Here is a 21,050-nt window from a genome sequence, read left to right on the forward strand (position 1 = left end):
CTTGTATTATTTCTTTCCTGCATTACCTGTGGGAATGGAGGTTAGGTATTGATACCCTACCTTCAACAATTTCCCATGCATCAGTTCCTAGTGCCTACAATTATGCTCTCATTATGACTTTCAAAAATATAAAGTTAGTTCCATTAAACAAGGGTTGTTTGGAAGAAAATACTCCCTCTTGACTGCTCATATTGATAGATCTCCCTATAAGCGATCAAACTTCTTCTAAGGACCCTGCTATGATTCCAATTGTTAGGAAAAATACTTGGGGCGGGGGGTTGTGAATTAGTATTTTTAATTCACTTTAAATTTTCAATTACATATTCAGAGTTTTGTACGCTAATGTTCTTCATGCAACCCACGTGTGTACAAGACTTTAGTGAATGCAAACAACATATATCCAATTTACTTAATTTGTCATATCTTACATCAATGAGTTAACTTAACTATTGCATTATTAATTCATTAACCATCAAGTATGCGGTAAAGAATAGATAAATCAAATCACATAAGCAAAACATATAAAACATGAGGATTTTAGGTGGAAACCCAATGTGGGAGAAAACCATGTTGTTTTTGTCTCTGTGTTATTTTTATTATACTTTATTACATCTTGTACTGACACAGACTCTCACCAACACACAGGCATCCACCTGTAGAATCCTCCAACCTCCACTCATTCTCCAGCACAGACTAGAAGGGAGCTACAAACCCTAGATATAATTTACCAGTTCCTACCAGAACGAAGCACCTACCCCCTAAACAAATTTACTAGTTACCACTGGGAGAAAGCTCTGGCTCCCTTACTGAATGATTTAACCCTCAACACCCTTCATGGATCGTGTTTCATAATATTTAAGACTGGATCCACTTGTACCAAACAAACATCAAAATTTGTAGGCCACCTTTCTTCATATTTTCAAACTGGACCCACACCTATCATTATGCTCAATACCAAACTGAATACTTATCATTGAACCAATTGAATCATTGTAACATCACCCCACTGAATACTGAATCAACCACTACAACTAGATCATATCAATGCATATCCAAACCACAACAGATATAAACCATCCAGATCAAGATTTCATTAAAAGACAACAACAAATATAACATAACTCACGAACAAGCATCATCTAGCTACACTGGAATCCCTTACTAGATATAACTCAGAATATATACAACAATTGTTATTAAGAAAACCTACGTATATATGCGTTTATCATATGCAACACCTGCGTACCGGTCTCAACATACTAAAGGACATATCTCAGAATATATATTCGGCTCAACATAAACAGATCTGCGTATGTATGCAACAATTCAGAAGCAAACCAACGTAAAAATCTTAAACTAATGAAGCATACATTCGCTACAAACACAACTCACTTTCTGCAACCTTCATTGTCAAAACTACAGTCTTTTGAAAATTCATTTAGATCACATCATTACGATAATAACAAATCCATTATTATTAGCTACTCAAACATTTGCAACAAGTAAATCAATCAACCATATATTTCAACATATATTCATATCTTTTAGATTTGAGTCTTCCTTTTACTCCCTAGTGCATTCTTGTGCCAAATCAGATCACACATGAATAACCCATTACTTGCATGCTCAACACTTTTATCTCAATCTCGTTATATATATTTTATCTTAGCTAATAACTTAGGTAAATCTTTTGGTAATATTGTTAGTATTTGTTGAGGAGATCAAATAAACGTTGTCACAACAATTTCTATAGAAAAATACTATGGTAATGACTTCTAGTATGCAAATTTCCATGCTTCAGATTATGTATGCAACTTTTGCATATAAGACCTGTGTATGTATGCAACCCTTCTTCACACAAAGTGCGTATACTTTTTCAAACTTCACATTTTTTATCCATCTGTAACTCAACTGTCATTTCTTTGTCTATATCTTTTATCACATTTGTACCAATATTTTTGATATCCACATTAGTTCCAAAATCATTATACTACCACTATGTTGACATCAAAAACATATTTGCCAAACAAATTGCCATAAAAATCAACGCATTAACTATAATACCAACAACAAAATTTTTGAAACAAAGTGTGCACAATTGGCTTTTAGTGGAAGCCATTTCCAAAGCAGTTAACAAATGATCTTTTTTAACGACTGAGAAAAGTTTTTGGGGTTGGGTTAGCTTTCCCTTTCATATACAAAATATGTCACTCTCAATAAACTTTCTTTCCCTTTAAGATAAAAATTATGCGATTCCCACTCCTAATGGATTTGAAAGATAATTCAAAATCAAAACAATTGCTAAAAATAAAACGAGAAGAATCGAACAATAAGCACTTTGTGTTTCCTGGAGGTGTGTATATCGTCGTATACATAGTAGCACTTTGTGAATCATGGTGGTGTGTATATCGTTGTATACATAGTAATTTCACGTGCCACCGTATACATAGAAGTATACATAACTTTTAATATCTTCATAAAAATGGGATTTTTGGAGACATCCGATAAAATTGGAATAAGAAGAAGATTAGCGGTCCTGCGCAAGGATGACACACAAATTGAGAAATATTCTTCATAAAAATAGAATACTTTGTAGTCATATTCTGCATTGCCTTATCAATCTGTACAACTTCACAAAGCAAATGTTACGGTGTAATGTGAGCGTAAACGCATGACAAAATTAAAAAAATGGAACATGAACTTTGTTTGTCCAGACAGTACCATACATGCCCATATTTTATTGTTATGTTGATGGAATCTGTAACACAATTGCAAAGCAAAGGCTACGGATTAGTGCAACAGTGGACGCCTAACATAATTAGCATATATACTGCTTTTTCTGGCGCTGGATTACTAAAAACTTTCATGTGTCAATAGACCACGTAACTGAGCTGACCACACGAAAACTGGACCAATCGAGATTCACAACTTGGATCGTTTTGCATGTCAAAAGTGACAGGTAATTTTTTTTTAAAACACATAAATTTAACTTGCAAACATTTAAGCTACTTATTATTGTTGGTGTACATGCACTAGCTGTAGACTAGCCGTAGACTTAGACTAGCTGTAGACTACTTGTGTTGGTGTACATGCACCTAGATTAGCTCTAGTTAACTTATTGCTTGCATGCATGCGGCACAGCACACTTAGCTTTAGTTAGCTTTAGTTATTGCATGCACAACTAAGCTTAACTTAGTTGCTTTTTTCTATTTATTCTAAACCTCATAATGTAGAATTACTTTTCATTCTTTTCTCAATTCTTGCTTGCTTTCTTCGTTCTCTTGCAAGCTTGTTATTGTTTTACAGATCTAGATCTATCTGTGTATCTCAAAATCTTACATGGTATCAGAGCACAGGGATTTGTAAATCAGTGCACAAGCAATTTATTTGCAGGTTCAGAAGATTGAAGCAACAACAAAGAATGGAGTCTAAATTGGAGTTTCCACAATCGGCAATTCTCACTCCATATAACTATTTCGAATGGAAGCCAAAGATTCAACTTCATCTCAGAAGTAGAGGCTTATTTCGAATAACCATGGAAACGGAAGTTGAACCAACATCGGCAGTGGAGAAATCAAGATATTTCAATCGCATGGACGAGGCCTTCGGCATCCTATGTTTATCTATTTCTCCAGAACTGCTATTTCATGTTGAATCATGTTCAACTCCAAATCAGGTATGGAAATTTTGGAAGAATTGTTTGGAAAACAAAATGAAATGCTTAGAATAGTAGAGGATTCGATTGCAATTTATAGAAATAGCCGTGAAAACTTTAGCTTAGAACCGGAGGACCCGCATGTCGCCAGCCTGTACGCCACCAACTACGTCCAAGGTCTCCAAGAAACCGACGATGGTGACCCTAACCAGTCGGAGGGCACCATCAGAGGCACTGGCTGTGCAAACGTTGCATGCACGGGAAATGAGCCAAAGAAGGATAATGGAGCAGCCATGGCCGCGTCCCTCGCTACAGGATCTGGTCAGGCCCAAGCTATGAATCCGGCTTTGACCTCCATGGGTTCTTTACATTCTCCACTGCAAACCCTCAATCCTCCCCTAAACCCTGGATTGAGTTCGGCTTTGAACCCTGCTCTGAGCAATTCATATTGGAACAACAGCAGGAGCGGTAAAGAGAATGATCCTTTTAGTATTTCAGGTGGTTTTGCGGCCGGATTGGTGCCGACGAGCGGTTTTGGGCAGGTCCATAAACCGCCTTCGAGGACCGGTGGTGGTAGTTTTGCGGAGAGATTGGCTGCCCGAGGGGGATTCAATGCACCCAGATTGAATACAGCCCGGTTGAAGTCTCCTTATTTGACCATCCCCCCCGGTCTCAGCTCTACTACCTTGCTGGATTCCCCTGTTCTGCTCTCCAACTCTCAGGCAGCACAGTCGCCAACAACAGGCTCATTCCCTCTGCCGCCTTTTTTGCATGAAAGTTCTCCATTAAACTCTGGCTCCGATGGTTTAAAGGATAAGAGTTATGAGGATGGTACCTCGTCCTCATTCCCCTTAACTAGCCCAACAACACTTATTGCTGTTGCCTCTACGATGGCGGAAGACTTCGGTTCCCGGTCCTTCTCTCAGCTTTTCGCAGCACCGCAGATCGAAACGCCGCAAAACCTGAAGCCGTTATCACCTGCGGGCTTTAATGGCAGCAACAACAGCCAGAGCTACGTGCTAACCAAGGGGTGGAGCCGTTTTGCGAAGAAAAGATCAATGGAATTCAGGTTGCTGCACTGCGTTGCATATGGAGAATCGTGGTACGAGCTTGGGGGTTCCTGTGCTGTTGAGCACGTGCCGGACAAGATTGCTGTTGTAAGTATCGGCGTTGTCCACGGTGGCGTCGGGCTCGTTGGCGTCACCCATGGAGGGCCAACCGGTCTCTGTCAAGACCACAGGGATGTTTGTGAAGTTCAGCGAGGCCATGGCGTAGTAGGCCGCGTCGACCACGGCATCAAAGACGTTGGTATAGTGGAGCAATGTGTTGGGGTCAACGGCCTCCTTGATGGGCGGGAGCAGTCGGAACAGAGCGTAGTCCAGCGGCACCACACCGTTGCCCTGCATGTAGACACAGAAGGTCTGAGCAGAAGTGTCGTTGCCCAGAGTCGATCCCGCGCCATTGAGGTGAAGGACATACACGGGCGTAGAATTGGCGCTGAAGAGCCCCAGTTTTCCTCCGAAGTCCCACCAAGCCTGAGGTCCTCATTGAAGAGCTCGTAGATGTAGGTGTTGACAGCCAATACGGTCCAAGAAATGGTGGAGAACCGGCGGGTCCGATTGCTGGGCAGCACCATGGACAGCGGCGCGGTGATCGATTTGCAGCGCTGAGTACAGTGGCAGCGTTGACCAGAAGTTTCACTTCCTGCGTGATCGACTCCGGGTGAAGACACGACTGCCTAGCAGTTTTCTTTTTTCAATTTTTGCATTATATTTTGAGGGGGGTTTTCTTCCCACTGGGTTTTTCCTCTTTCTTCATTTTTTGTATATGGGTACCTAAAATGGCCGTGTTGCCGGGACTCATTCATCACACTCACCTAAGTTATGCTTAAGGGGGGGTGTTGGTGTACATGCACTAGCTCTAGACTAGCCGTAGACTTAGACTAGCTGTAGACTAGTTGTGTTGGTGTACATGCACCTAGATTAGCTCTAGTTAACTTATTGCTTGCATGCATGCGGCACAGCACACTTAGCTTTAGTTAGCTTTAGTTATTGCATGCACAACTAAGCTTAACTTAGTTGCTTTTGTCTATTTATTCTAAACCTCATAATGTAGAATTACTTTTCATTCTTTTCTCAATTCTTGCTTGCTTTCTTCGTTCTCTTGCAAGCTTGTTATTGTTTTACAGATCTAGATCTATCTGTGTATCTCAAAATCTTACAATTATAAATTTTTCACTGGTTAAAATTGCATTTTTTTCAGATTTTGTTTTATATTTATGAAATATGTTTTTTCATAAGTGTTTTTATCGCCTCTAAGATAAATGCAAATGCAGATGCAGAGGACCCGTACAGGAGAAAATTGTTCCTTCCAATTTCAATTTTAGCAGTAAATTTTTTTTCTAGAGTAAATTTTTACGGTTAGGTGACCTTAATATAATTTAACATCATGCTATTTGAAAGTATTAAAAATAAATAATTAATAATTTTTTTTCTAAAATTAAAGTTTAGTTTCGGATGCAATCCAATTTGAACTAAACAAATAATGAGGGGCATTCATGGCAGATTTATCCGTGCGGAAAACAAGGAAAGTGCTATTTTCAATGACCGTCGCCTAATGAACGTTCCAATTTATTTGGAAAATAATGGAAATTTGTTTGGAAAATAGTAGAAATTAGGGTTAAATTTTTATGAAATTTTGACCCAAAAAAATTGGGAAATATGGATTACAGTGATAAAGTTTAAAATTTTTAAATATTTAATAAATTTTAATGATACTAAATCTATTTCCACAATATAAGATCCACGCAGTAGTATTATCAATTTAAAAAAAAAAAATTAAAAATTAAAAATATAACGAATTTCTTCAGCGAAACAAATTTATAACCTTGTAAACAACACCTTTTCAATGTACCATATATCAGAACTGACAAAACCTTTTTGACCAGACAAAACTTATATCCTAAACCATTGACCGATTGAAGCTGAGCGACCATACATACCACCATTAGATTATAGCAAATACATAATCCAAAAACTGACCTAGACTATTGCCCCATTAATGAATCAATGGCCCAAAATATATTAATTGCCTTCTCACAGCCTATCACGGGAATGCTGACAAGAAACCACTTTTATTAGGCAGTCGACGATGACCACTGAGTAGTTCTGTGAGTTCGATTCCCATCTATCCAAGAAATAGACAAGAAATGACTTTTATTTACTGTCTCCCAGGCTTCCTAAATTTTATTCAGTTTTCATGTTATTTAACATCAAATGAACGTGAAAAGCCAAGTATGAAAAGCCAGTGAACGTCACCAAATTTTCATGACAATGAAAATTATGAAAAGCAAGTGAATGTTACCAGATTTTCAATGTACACGCGAAGAAAAATTTAAATTTCAGGCCTGTTTGCAACGAACCCTAATCACAACAGTTTGCCGTTCAGGGTAGTCGGTGGGTAATTGTCACGCCCCTACACTAGTGGTACTCTTCCAACTGCACTATAGCGAGGTGCGGCACTACCAACCATTTTCTTTTCACCAATACTTATGATTATAGACTACGCCTAACATTCCATACTTGGTTTAATTTTCATTACCAAGTATTATCTTTGTCCTTTATACAGCGAAAGCCCATAACATTCACATAAACAACATTATACAATAGAAATACACAACAGTATAAAGGGAAGGGCAACTCCCTACAATATGAGTCTGCCTGAATCAATATATATAATCTTCTTTTATAAGTACAAGTTAAATCTTGGGAAACCCCAAATTTACACTTAGCCAAATTTCCAACTTCGATAAACTTGGTTGCCCAGCTCGTCGGCGCCCCGCACGATTGCCACATGACTCACCAACCCTTCGTTCACCTCGTCGCACGATTGTGTTGTTTGCCCAACTTGGGCGCGCCTCGTCGTAACCAAGTCGCCACACACGGGCGCCTCCGCATGAGTCACAACCTCAACACTTCACCGTTTCGTCATGCACGACGCGCCCTACCCAAGTCGCCCGTCCGTACGATACTTCATTTCGGAATGCACGACGCGCCCTCACCCGGCTTCTCATCCGCACGTCCACCCGTTTACCCAAACTCGTTCACCCGAACAACTTCACCTGAGTCGCCACATGACTTCACCCGGGTCACCACACAACTTCACCCAGTTCGCTTGAACGACCTCACTCGGGTTGCCACACGACTTCACCCGGCTCGCCCAATGACCTCACGCGGGTCGCTTGAACGACTTCACCCGGGTCGGCCGACGACCTCACCCGGCTTGCCCGAACGACCCCACTCGGTTTGCCCGAACATCCTCACCTAAGTTTCCTGCCCGACGACCTCGCTCGAGTTCTGCATGAACGACCTCGCCCGAGTTCTGCCCGATGACCTCGCTCGAGTTTTATGCACGAGTTTCCTGCATGAGTTTTTCGCACGAGTTTTCTGCACGAGTTTTTCGCCCGAGTTTCTCACCCGAGTTTTTCACCCGACTCTTCCGCACAAGTTTTTCACCCGAGTTCCGCTCGTCGTGCGGACTCATCCACACACTACAGAACTCCTTGATCGAACTCGTGATGATCGATAGATGATTTGCCTCCACAAACCGTCCATCAATATATACGGGCGGGTGGTAGGTTATGTCACCCGGCCGACCCACGCCCAACGTCCAAGCTGACTCGTTCAACATGTTGCCTTTGCCCGAGTGGAGGGTCGTCCCACCCAACTCATGGGACCGCCTTCTCAACTCGCCCAACTTTGTATAAACTCACCCCTGGCTCATTCACTTCACATTTCGCACGAGCTCCTCGCCTGTTCTTCGCACAGTGAAGGTGACCCGGACCGCAGGTCCTTACATCCTCCCCCACTTGAAGTCATTATTGTCCTCGACAATATCTCATCCCAGCAACCATCTGTCACCATGATATCCATACCAAGGTATATACCCCATCGGTATGTCATACATCGGAAATCATCTCAATCCATGATCATCAACCACCCTGTCACAATCTCCACATGCTGCTCCCCATCGTGGAAGGTTGGCCCCTCTATCTCAAGCTACATGCTTCCTGCAACATATCGTGTCGACCTCATCATGTGTCGTTCTCGTGTGAAATGCTACCATGATACTCCAACACAATGCTAACACATCTCTGTACACTACTCGAGCCTCATAATCTGAGCTAGTCGGGTAATGAGTTCAACTATCATGCTCAAACCATGAGAATGCACATCCTCATGTCACCTTCAGTCTTTTCTCAAAACATCCTGTCACATCCTCAACTCGATCAAGATTCCATCTCCATATAAGTAAGCCATGCTCAGGTCCATGAAGTAGTCTCCATCTCGTCTGCAACATGCTGTCCATGATGTTCCATATCCAACATCATCATCCATATGCAAAACATCCATCTCCTCAAAGTGAAGATATCATCTCATCAAACTCCGACTCTCGATGTGCCACATCCAGGTCCATGAAGCGACCTCCATCATATCTGTATGTACCATCCCTCAAGTCTGCCATAGAAACAAGTATACACATGTCTTATCTCCCATGTGCTACCCATGATCATAGATCAATAAGCTCCCATGTGTCAAAAGCAGTTAAGTCTCAGCTCAACCCATGCCAAAGTGTTGCCACCACGGCATCATCCTCATTGTAACTCCATCACTCCAAAGTCACAACAATCTCATGTCATCATGAGGTCCATGAGTCATCTCCAACTAGCACTCTAGCAAGCATACAAGTCTCGGCCTAAAGGTCTCTGCAAGATGCCTCAGCTCTCCATGTAGTAGGAATGCTCCATAGTCTGCTCACAACTCCATCCAAGTCCATGGCCTTGTTGTACAAGAGTGCACAACCTCTCCATCGGATCATAAGTAAAACATCTCCATGTCACACTAGCAAATCCACCTGCACAACATCCCTACCTTGGCACTCCTCATTGGATGCCCATAAGTGACACCTCTACAAGTGCTCCTACATAATGTCCCTGCATAAGACTACCATGCTCCATGTCTCCAACCTGATGTCCATGACTAAGTTTCCCATGTAGTCCAACCAAGTAGACCCATCACAACAATCGGTCATCCCATCCAAGTCTGCATATTCGGTCTAGTGAACTCGGTCACCCAACCATATCATCATCATCATGAGTCCCTTCCATCATAGCTCCCCCACTAAAGGTTCCACCAAGACTTGCTCTTGGTCTCGGCCATGAGAAGTCCACCCAAGTATCACCATGCCTTAAGTGTGTGCCCTCCTCAATCTGTCCATGAGTCATGCTGGGCACTTAGCCAATTCTCCATGTGGCTAAAGCATGACCCAATCCTCCGCAATGATCATCATGTTCCTCCCTTGTCACGGGCCTTTGTACCTTCTACCATAAGGTCACAAACAACCCCAACAAGTCCTGCAACAATCAACAATCCTTGCTTCTCCATACAAGGTCTCATCATAGACATCCATGGTAAGATGCTCCCTTGCATCGGCAAACTGACTTTGCTCTTCCCTGCATACGGTTCATCTACCAAATGCTCAAGTGAAACACAAGTATTAATAATACTTACATCATCATCATGAGGTTCCTCCATGAGAGTATCCTCATCCATCCATGTCTGCAAACTGCACGATCCTAGTCCAACTCGATCAACTTCAAGTTCATCCTCCATTGTTGTCACATCTGCAACATCCTCAATCATCACGACTTCCTCTTCCTTATTAGCACAATCTGCAACTTCATCCTGCTCCATTGCCCAACCAGGTTGAAGAAGTTCGTCTTTAACATTCCTTTCCAAGACTTCAAGCTTATCTCGAATCCGGTGATTCTCTTCTTTCATTCTCTTCAACCTGTATAAGGTAAGCAAGAGCTTTCCTTCGCATTCTTCCAAACCTGCCATGCCTTGTTGTTCAGCTTGGCCCAAGCACAAAGTTTCTCCTCTGCTAAACCTGTTTCACCATTCACCTGAATCACCCTGATATTCCACCTGTCACTTGCAAAACTTGAACTCCCTGCCAAGTCTTTGGTCTTGTAGAATCAGCTCCTTGATTCAGTTCATCAGCACTGATACCAACTGTCATGCCCCTACACAGGAAGTACTCTTCCAACCGCACTATAGCGAGGTGCGGCACTACCAACCGTTTTCTTTTCACCAATACTTACGATTGTAGACTACTCCTAACATTCCTGGATACTTAGTTTAATTTTCATTATGAAGTATTATCTTTGTCCTTTATATAGTGAAAGCCCATAACATTCACATAAACATAATTATACAATAGAAATTCACAACAGTATAAAGGGAGGGGCAACTCCCTGCAATATGAGTCTGGCCGAATCAATATATATAATATTATTTTATAAGTACAAGTTAAATATTGGGAAACCCCAAATTTACACTTAGCCAAATTTCCAACTTCAGCAAACTCGGTTGCTCAACTCGTCGGCGCCTCCATACCGTCATCACACGACTCACCAACCCTTCGTTCACCTCGTCACGCGATCATGTTGTTTACCCAACTTGGGCGCGCCTCATCGTAACCAAGTCGCCACACACGGGTGCCTCCGCATGAGTCACACCTTCGTTCACAACCTCAACACTTCACCGTTTCCACCGTTTCGTCGTCCACCCATTTACCCAAACTCGTTCACCTGAACAACTTCACCTGAGTCGCCACATGACTTCACTTGGGTCACCACACAAATTCACCCGGTTCGCCCAAACGACCTCACCCGGGTCACCACACGGCTTCACCTGGCTCGCCCAAACGACTTCACTCGGGTCGCCGAATGACCTCACCCGGGTCACCTAAATGACTTCACCCGGGTCACCCAACAACCTTACCCGGCTCGCCCGAACGACCTCACTCAATTCACCTGAACAACCTCGCCCGAGTTTGCTGCCCGACGACCTCGCCCAAGTTCTGCCTGAACGACCTCGCCCGAGTTCTGCCCGATGACCTCGCCCGAGTTTTCTGCACAAGTTTTTCGCATGAGTTTTCTGCATGAGTTTTTCGCTTGAGTTTCTCACCCGAGTTTTTCACCCGACTCTTTTGCAAGATTTTTTCACTCGAGTTCCGCCCATCATGCAAGCTCATCCACGCACTGCAGAACTCCTTGATCGAACTCGTGATGATCGAAAGATGATTTGACTCCACAAACCATCCATCAATATACACGGGCGGGTGGTGGGTTATGTCACCTCGTCGATCCACGCCCAATGCCCAAGCCGACTCGTTTAACATGTTGCCTTCACCCGAGTGGAGGGTCGGCCCGCCCAACTCGTGGGACCATCCTCTCAACTCGTCCAACATCGTATAAACTTGCCCTTGGCTCGTTCACTTCACATTTCGCACGAGCTCCTCGCCCATCCTTTGCATAGTGAAGGTGACCTAGACCGCAAGTCCTTACAGTACTAGTCTGGCAAATGGCAGCCACTGAGCAAATAGAAGTGTCTCCGTGCTGAGCAGTCATGAAGAGCAAGATTGTTGGCAAGCCATACGAACTTCCCTCCCGTCCAATGGGAATACTGAGAGGTTTCACCCACTGCATGTAGATTCAGTACAATTTTAATATATTAGTGAATATTATAACGAATTTTTTGCTTGGCATCAATTCCAAGATGTTATCTCTGAATTTCCGATAATTTGGGTATAAAGCAAATATCCCTTCTTTGGCTAAACGTAAGATTCAGAGAAGCATTTTTAATGAAAGGAGTAACAGTGCCATCGGCTCCATTTGATACCAGAAATTTGATGAATCATGGGTTTTGAGTGATACTCACCATAGATTTATTTTAAATAGGAATTTGACATAAGTCTACAATGCAAATTTATTTTATGAGTCGATATTATTTAAATGTATTTGATTTTTTTGTTTTTTGTTTTGTTTTGTTTTTGTTTTCTTCTTGTTCATATGAAAAAAAATTCAACTTTGATGAGGGAAGGATAGAGTTACACATCACGTCACACTAGGTTGTAGAATGAGCCTCTCAGCTCAATCATGAAAGTCCACAGAAAACTACAGCCTACAAGAAATTGCATCACATCATACTGGGTTGGAAAATGAGCCTCTCTACTCAATCATGAAAACCGACAAGAAACTGCTCCAAAATACATTTAAAACGTAAAGACCATTACACATCATACTGGGTTGTAACAGCTCAATCATAGAAACCAACAAAAAAACTGCTCCAAAATGCATCTAAAACATGAAAACCTTTGGCTCTTCCTTTGTAGCCGGAAGATCTCCCAAACTGTCAAAATAGAACTCTATTACACCTGTCGAAATAGAACGCCATTACACATGTTTTTCACGGAAAATCCATCAACACGACACATGGTAGGTCATTTACCCACTATTGCAACCTTTTTATTATGGGAAACTGATTAGTTATTTATATAAATTATATAAATTAAAGAGTTAGTAAAGCTAATAAATATTTAGTTATAGTAAATATCAAAATACTTATTATTATAAATTATAAAAATAATTAATATATTTTTTAAACATATGTATTTGAATATATGGACAAAATTTTTATCTATAAAAAAATATTTTATCTTTATTTTATGATAAACATTTTTAATTTATAAATAAGATTTGTTATAATTACTTTGGATTAATAGCAAGGTTTATAAATATTGCATACTTAAAATTCTATCACTAGTTTTATATGGCATTGGTTTATATGACATTCTAATTAATCAATTTAATTAAAATGACAAAATAGACATAACTATTTTGAATATAAATCTTCAACTTTGATTTGTATATAGCATTATGAGAATATTCTAAGGAAATTAAATCCCTAACATCCACCTAATTATTATTGATAATTAAGTTAAAATTTTGAAAATTTTATTCTATAATAAACAAACATAGATATTTTGAAACAAAATAAATTAATAAAACAAAAAAATTAAATAAATTTTAATAATTATATTAAAATATTAAATAAATAGTTATTTATTTATTTATCAAATTAAATTAATTTCACTGTTAAATTTAATTTTAATCCAAAGTGAAATTTCTTTGAAAAGTTTTTTGGTTTATTTTCAGATCTAATTTGTCTAAAATCTAATAGAGATTCAATAAAATCACAAATTTAATGATTGAATTCTGCACCATCCATATGCCGAAAAAAAAATTAAAAATATTAAATTTATATAATCAAAAAATCAATTTAAACAATACAAACCAAAATATACCCACAAATTTTATAATAAAAACCAATTTAAACAACTCCCAAAAATCTCACTTCAAAACAAATCCTAAAATAAATCCACACAATGACGACTCAACACAACGTACCAAATTTCATTTTTTTAATTATGAATTGGTATTGCCTATCTAGATTATTATGTCCATATATCTTTTAATTTTATTAGGTAACTCTATTTGCCCGCTAAAAAGAAAGAAAGAGAGAGTTTCCACTTCTTCTTTTTTTTTCTTTTTTTTTTTTTTTCAAAAGGTGGAAAAACCTATCAAACTCAGTTTGTCAAACCAACAGTGAGGACAGCCATCTCTGGCTGCTATCCGCGAATGTCAGTTGACACATCACTGTTATCAAGGAAAACCATGCCACCTGAAATAACCGCTGGTGGTCCGTAGGGGAGCAGGCTTTCACTCCTGCCAGATGCCTCTGGGTCTTGGGCCGTTAACCTGTTTCCTTACGTCCGAGGAAGACGAGCTCTTAGCCAAGCAGAAGCAGTTTTAGGGCATACTCCAGGCCCATAGAGAGTTTCCACTTATCTACAAAATGTTTTAATGGAATCATAAAATAAATATTAGGTAAATAATTTTAATATTCGCTTTAGACAAAGATTACAATATAATGTTTTAATATAGTTTAATATAAGTTGCAAAGTTTTTTCAATTTTTTTTTGCTCGTTGGACGATAATGGTTAAATACTTTATTTATATATTTTGATACAGATGTATAAATATATTAATAATTTTATATTTAGAATGTATTTTTATATGGTTTTAAATTATATTTATAAATCAATATAATTATTTTAAATTTATTAATTTCCATATCATAAAAAATTTGATATGATGTAAATATTTTTTTGAATAAAAAAATTTAACGAAGTGTTTGTATCTCTAAAGATTTGATAATGTAGATTTGGAATTAAAATAGATTTATGCTAGTTTATAATCAGCCTTGATCCATTGGATCTCTTAAGTTCCAGAGGAATGAAATCTCTTGAGATACATACCTCTTTTAAAGTGAAAAGACATTTTATCCCTCTCGGGGCTTATAGATCCTAGGTTAAGATGGATCTAGGTTGATTTTTATATACACACATACCATATCTAGGCTCGAACCATGTCTCTCTCTCTCTCTTGCTCTATTCTCTCCCTCTCTCTCTCCTCCTCTCTCTCAAGTCCTCCCTCTCTTCTTTCCTCTCTCTCCCTTTCTCTCCCACCTCCCTCTTTCTCTTCCCCCCATCTCTCTATCTACCCTCCAACTCTATCATTATCTCCATCCCTCTCTCCTTCTCTCTCCCCCCTCTCTCCCCCTCCATCTCTATGTCTCTCGTTCTCTCTCCTATCCTTCTCTTTGTCTTCCCTTCTCTCCTCTCCTCTCTCTCTCTCCCTCTCTACCTTTGTTCTTGCCTCCCTATCTCTCCCCCTCAACTCCATTTCTCTCTCTCTCCCCCTCCCCTCCTCTCTCTCCTCTCCATCACTTTCTCTCTGTCATTATATCCTCCCTCTCTCCTTTCTCCCTCCCTCCCTCTCCCTATATAATTAATTCTATACGATGTCTAAAATATTTTACATTTAAATTTTTTATTGGGAAATAAATTATGGTTATTTTTGCAAAACCTATTAACAGGTTAATGATATCCATGGTAAAATAATCGTGGATATCCATGGTTAAGAAACTTGTTATATTGTAAATATTAAGTTTTATGTACTTTTAATTAAATTTAAATATGAATAGATTTTCAAAAATTTGATTGGACCATAACTTGAAGGCCTTATTTCAATCTTTGCAAAATATAATGTCATGTGGATAACTACCTTACATATTTTATGCCATAATTTATGGATATGGTTGCAATATTAATGCATTATTTTTAGATATTTGTGTAGTGACTTTTTAATATTAAGTTTTGCAGAAAAACCATCCAAAAATAAAATACTTCAAAATAACTTATACTCAAGTAAATAACAAACATATCATCAATTAGTTTCCACAATAATTTAAACAAGTCTTTGCATAAAAAATAGATATGAATAAGATGTAAAAAATATACTTACTAGAGATGCTTCTCACAATTATTTATGTTTTCTTCAACACTTATATAAAAGTAAATTTGTAAATGTGTAGACTTACTAGTGGTTACCACTCACCAAAATTTATTGAGGGTCTTATACTTGAGGAGGTAATTTACTTGTTAACTTCACATCTCAATTTATTAGTTACTGCCAAAGAAAGACTATAGGATGATTTTTCTATCAACCATTATTAATTTATCATTAACCAATGTAACTCATAATTATTTTCGCAATTTTTGCATGAATTTTATTAATTTTATTAATTTTTAACTTTTTATTATTAATTAAGCCAAGATTTAAATTTTTACACTACAACATCCCCACCTTACTTGGCTCTATATTAATTTTAGTATTTTATTATTTTTTGATTTAGATGACACATGAAAGTTAAATGTTAAACATTTGCACTACATATCTACCCCTTGGGTTGTAGAATATTATTTATAGTTATATAATTTTCTTGCTGTACAAATACTATTGGTTTTAATGTGCTTTGGACATGTTTTATGACATTTTAAATCTAATTTTTTAATGTGGTATGGATAGAATTTACTATAGATAGATAGATAAGTAGATAGGTAATTAAAAATATATATATTATAAGTAATAAGTTAAGTGTGTGTGTTTATTACAAGTTCAAATCAAGAGGAGTAAAGTTAGTCAAATCATGCTAGGATGTGTCCCTTGTAGGAGGCAAGTCCCTTGGCCCTTGTCCAATTTTCTATCTAATTTGGACTATGACCTTAAAAATATATTATTATTATTATTTTTAATTAAATTTAAATATTAAGTTCTAAATTATATCGGTTATGAATATGAATCATTATTTTAATTTATACACAGTAAAATGGATCTTGATTTATAGCTTATATATATATATATATATATATATATATATATATATATATATATATATATATATATATATATATATATATATATATATTATTTAATATATTTTAATGTGATTTTCCTTCCAAAAAAATTGTTTGTAATTTTATTAATAAAAATAAAAATATAATATAATAAATTTAATCTATTTATTATTTATATCTCTATTACTTTTTTAGTAGGCCATTATTATTATTATTATTATTATTTTAACACTTAATTTTAATGATGTTATGGGGTTGTATTGAGAATTCAAGGAGCCGACGGGTCTAGTTCAGTGTTTATTGACGGGGGCAAACTTTAGGTAGTTGGTGTCTGGTGAGCGATGGAGGAGGAGGTAGAACCAGACTACATGCCAGATCCATTTGAGTCAACAAGCATATTTTCTGCAGGGGTTGGGGTTCAATCATTGTTAGTGGGTGTGGAATCGGTACCGGGAATATCTTATTTCAGATATATACCTAAAAGAGGCTACCATGGGGTCGGGATGTTAGTGAAGTCGAAGGACTATTTGAGGCACAAGTTTACACAGGTTGATGTGGTCCTCTTTACTAGACAATTGGGGCATAACTAGGGGGACAATGGGGCTACCAGGAAATTTGGTGTCAGTGATGAACATTCCTTGGATTTAGTACCTCCTTCAAACTTTTGTGACCCTTGTAAGGACAGTCGGTGCTCTATGAAGTTACGGGGTCTTCCTGTTGATGTGAGGGTGGGAGTTGCTGGAACAAAATCCTTTACAAGGCTAGTGTCGGAACCACTCACTATATTAGTCTTTTTATCTGAGGATTTTGGCCCATTTCCAGTTGGGGCTGTAGACTCATTTGATCTCTATGGAGGGGTGAGTTATGGGGTTTCTTCATTTGTTGGGCACCCACTGGTGAAGGTGGGGGGTAATTCTTCTTCTCCTTCTGTTTGTGAGGTTTTAAGAAATGAATTGAATGGTAAGAGTGTGGAGGATGGGCATGATGCATTTTCTCCCTGGTTCGGTGGGTTTACAGTCTATTTTGAAAGATAGGGTTGAGGCTGCCAGATTGAAGGGGTATAAGAAAAAATTCATTGCAGCGCGAATTAAAGATTGTGGTGAAGGGTTATTTTTTGGGGATGACATGCCAATGTCTAAGTTGGTTGAATAGTCAGATTTGGTTGTTGTTGGTTGGGCCCATGGTAGACATTTGAGGGTCCCTTTTCTCAGGGAATGGATAAATGAGACCTAGGGTTCTAAATTTTCATATGTCCCTAGGGTTCAGTGGCTACCGAGAAGCTAGTTCACCTTCTTTATGCAAACCAAATATGATGCAAAATGGGTGGTTGGCACTCACTAGTAGATGGTGGGGGTGCCTGTATGTTTTTCCAAGTGGTCTACATTATTTGATGCCAAGAGGGATAAGGTTTTTGAGGAATTGGTTTGGGTACACCTCCTGTGTCTTCCTAGTGGTTTCTAGGAGTTGGACTGTCTGAAAGCAATTGGGAATTATATTGGGAAATTTGTTGAAGTGGATATGTCATTTGTGGAGACTGGGGAAGCAACACTGGCTCGAATTTTGGTAAGGTTGAAATTGCGAGAAGGTCTGATGGCTGAAATTCCTATTCAAATTCCATTGGGATCCTTCAAAAAAAAGTTGAATTATAAAGGAATACCTTTCAGGTGCTTTTGGTGTCATACCTATTGTCACTTGGTTAATCAATGTATGCTGTTGTTTTGGCTTAGGTATGTGGGGGCAATCCTGGTGGATGAAAAGTGGGAGTATAGGGGGTTGCATCGGATGAGGTGGGTGGTGGTGATTGTCAAGGTTCGGATCATTTGGGGGGGGGGGTATCAAAGAAGACCTCTCCTAACTTTCTCAGGCAGGAGGATTTGAAGGAGAAGGGGTCTACTAGTAGGGCGGAAGGCATGCATTTGCCGAAGGTGATGGTCACTACTGCTGAAGTGGATGGTACTCTTGGTATGTCACCATCTGTTCCTATGGTACATAATTCTTTTTCGTGTGATAAATTTGTTAATGTATCTCTATATTCTGCTTCAACTACTTTATTTTCCTCCCCGGTTATGGTAAAATGCATCATTCCTAGTATTGAGAAGGGTACTCTAACTTGTAAAGTTACATCTTTGTCTTCGCTCTTGAGAAATTTAGAAGAGAAGTGTATTAGATACTCGCTGCGTAATCGGGTGATTTTGGATAGTGATGGTATATGTGATTCTTCTAGTCTGGGGTTGGCTTCCACCATACCTATGTTCTCTAGGAGTAGGGGTAAAAAATCATTACTCTCACATGCAGAGGCTCGTGAGAAAATGGATTTATCATTTGGGAGACAATATTCTATTGAATGGGTGCTTAGAGCAGCGAAACCCAAGATTGTGGCTACCTCATCAAGTTTTATTCATTTAATTGTCGAGGGTTGGCGAACTCGTCTAAAAAATCATCACTTCGTAGACTAGTAATGGATACTAAGCCAGATATTATTTTCCTACAAGAGACTTTGGGTATTGGTTCATGGGTGAAGGTTACTTTGGAGTCATTACTCTGGGGATGGACATTTGAGGCTATTGATGTTTGTGGCTGATCTGGTGGCTTGGCAGTGGGATGGCTAGAATGGACCCGTCGTTGTGAGAACATTTTGGGTTTTGAGTTGGAATTTTTCTCGGTGGAATTGGATACCTCTTTGTTAGGTTTTAATATCTATGGTCCTTATATTGATTGAGTCCCCTTCTGGGAGAACCTGTTTTGTAATCATTGTTCGAAAATAGGAAGGTGATCTTGGGTGGTGATTTAAATTTTACTCTGGGGGAATCTGAGTTGTGGGGTGCAAATGCTAATCCTAATGGACTTTCTCCCTTTTCCATCAATTTATTAGACTCTCATGGGTTGGTGGATATTGGACCTATTAAATTGAATCCTACTTGGAGGAATCATCACTCGAGTGAGAATGTTTTTGGTAAGCAATTGGATCGCTTCATGGTGGCTAAGGATGTTGCCTTGTCTCTATTATGTTTGAGGCAATGGGTGGTTTATGGTGGTGAATCAGATCATAACCCAATTCTATTGGAATAAAAAGGGTGAGGGAGGAAACATCCGAGCCCATTCAAATTCAATGGTGAATGGTTGAAATATGTGCACTTTGTTGACCTGGTTACAAATAATTGGATTTCTTTTTTCCAACATAGAGGTCATGCGGAGGTTCAATTTGTGAAAAAATTGAGGAAGATCAAGCAGCTTACTTTCATTTGGCCTCATGATAAGATATGTAAGGATGATCGGTTATTCAAATATATTGAGGATAGGATATTTACATTAATGGAGGGAAATGGTAGGGGTTCTTGATCAGAAGTGGATAAGTTGGAGGTAACAGGGCTTGAGCACAGGAGGGTTCTACTAGCTGATCAGGAGCATATTGGCACTTAAAAAGTCGATCATTTGTAGAATGGTGATGAGAACACAAAATTATTCCACACAGTTGCTCGAGGTATGAAAAGGAATAATAAAATATGGGAGTTGGCTAATGAGGTCGAGACTATACATTCATCCTTTGAAGATTTGACTTGATTGGGAGTGAAACATTTCGATGATATTTTAAAAGAGAGTGGGACTTCCATTGAGGAAATTATTCAAGTGTCACAATTGTTCCCTGGGTTTTTGGAAGATAATGACAATGTGGACCTGATGGTTGAGGTGTCAATTGAGGGGTTGAAGACAGTTCTTTCACCCTTTTAGAAGGATAAGATCCCGGGACCTTATGGATGGCCGGTATAATGTTTTTTGAGGTTTCTAGAATTGATTGGAGAGGATATCCTCCAGGTGATTGAGGAATCTCATTTGAAAGGAGTTATTCACCCTCCTGTTAATGCTACATTTATTGCATTAATTCCCAAGTCTGATAATTCATCTACACTTGACAAGTATCGACCTATCTCACTATGCAACTATTTATACAAGATTATATCCAAGGTTATTGCACATCGGCTAAAGGAGATTCTTTCTGATAGGATTTTGGGGGAGCAGTTTGTGTTCCTAATAGTAAGACAGATTGACGAGTTTGTTGGGGTGTTAGAGGAGGGCCTACACAGTTTAAAGACCAGGGTATTAAAAGGTGTTGTGATTAATTTGGATTTGTTGAAGGCCTATGATTGGGTCAATTGGCTTTATCTCCAATGACTTTTGACACATTTAGGATTTGTTGTGAGTTTCATTCAATGGATTATTACTTGTGTGACCT

At 38.8% G+C, this 21,050-nt stretch overlaps 1 pseudogene; it reads left to right on the forward strand.

The window, feature by feature from the left end:
- The first annotated feature begins 2,486 nt into the window (after nucleotides 1-2,486).
- LOC149212718 (U6 spliceosomal RNA) lies at nucleotides 2,487-2,582 on the forward strand (annotated as a pseudogene).
- Nucleotides 2,583-21,050: the final 18,468 nt, after the last annotated feature.

The sequence above is a fragment of the Pinus tabuliformis genome, chromosome 1_1 (genome assembly GCF_031772625.1).
Source record: "Pinus tabuliformis cultivar Carrire ecotype Pingquan chromosome 1_1, CPIR1, whole genome shotgun sequence".
NCBI lineage: Eukaryota > Viridiplantae > Streptophyta > Pinopsida > Pinales > Pinaceae > Pinus > Pinus tabuliformis.